General features: G+C 35.0%; 1 non-coding gene across 1 annotated transcript; it reads left to right on the top strand.

Moving 5' to 3' along the window:
- Window positions 1–739: 739 nt before the first annotated feature.
- LOC142186903 (U2 spliceosomal RNA) lies at window positions 740–935 on the top strand. Its single transcript, XR_012712381.1, has one exon. It is a non-coding gene; the product is annotated as a U2 spliceosomal RNA (small nuclear RNA).
- Window positions 936–1,157: the final 222 nt, after the last annotated feature.

The following is a 1,157-nucleotide window of genomic DNA, read 5'->3' as shown; positions in this document are numbered from 1 at the left end:
TGTCATTTGGGGATTGGTTAGTACTCTATGCCTTTGCTATGCTAAGGGGTTATGTAGGGTATAGTTATAGATATCAAGAAAAGGGATACCTCTTTAAGCCTGATGAAGAGTATATGGCTGAAAGAAGCCGCGGTTATTTTGAAGATACTTTCTACTATGGGAATCCAGAGATGAGTTACAGTCTAGCCCACTTTATTAAAGATAGTGGTTGGGACTAAAAGGCCTTGGTGTAGTTAAGTAATTATGTCATTAATTATGTTCCCTTTTCTCTCTTGTGGGGGAAATAAAGTTATGTGGTTTGTTAAGTATAAAAATAGTTTTGTTTAAAAGTAAATAAAGTTCTTCCCAATTGTTTTAATTATGTACTTCCCTTGCTAAAATACAGTATGCGACAAAAGTCAATTTTTTTGTTATCTTCCCAGTGGGGATATGACTTGTCAATCGCTAAAGGGTTAAATGTAAATAAAGTTGTCTTCCAATTTATTGGAATAAGGTTATTGGTATACGTACTCCAAATTGTACATTTCTTTGTAAAAATTTAGCTAATTATCATGGGTTTTCCCAAAAATGGGAGCGTATATATTTTTGTAATTTCAGCTGTATACTTATTGGTTTTTCTGTATCTTGGCAAAGCCAAATTATTTTTGTTTCCCAAGATTGGAATCATGTTGTGTTAAATATGTATATTTCAACTGTTTTTATTTTGTTTTTCTACTTTCGTATAAAAAAACGGTTTATAATGTATGTTATGTTTCATAAATAAAGTCGATTGTTAAACCGTATCTGTTCTTATCAGTTTAATATCTGATACGTCCCCTATCTGGGGACCATATATTAAATGGATTTTTAGAACAGGGAGCTGGAATCGGAGCTTGCTCTGTCCACTCCACGCATTGACCTGGTATTGCATTACTTCCAGGATCGGTGCACCCCTTTCCAATTCAGTTGAAAGAAAGAGACAGAGGACTGACCGACCAACAGAGAAGATTGCTGCACCTGGCAAGCTAGCAAAGAGAAAATTGACAGTTGGACGTGGCCTGATGCTGTGACTGACTCTACCTGAAAGGTACTTCATTAATTATTTTCTTTGATTGATTGATTGATTGATTGATTGCAAATGACATTACTGCTGCAAAGTGTCTGATTTGCTGCCATTT

Source organism: Leptodactylus fuscus, unplaced genomic scaffold (genome assembly GCF_031893055.1).
Source record: "Leptodactylus fuscus isolate aLepFus1 unplaced genomic scaffold, aLepFus1.hap2 HAP2_SCAFFOLD_123, whole genome shotgun sequence".
Classification (NCBI taxonomy): domain Eukaryota; kingdom Metazoa; phylum Chordata; class Amphibia; order Anura; family Leptodactylidae; genus Leptodactylus; species Leptodactylus fuscus.
The sequence above is the reverse complement of the archived record's forward strand: the minus strand, read 5'-3'. Positions and strand labels throughout refer to the sequence as shown.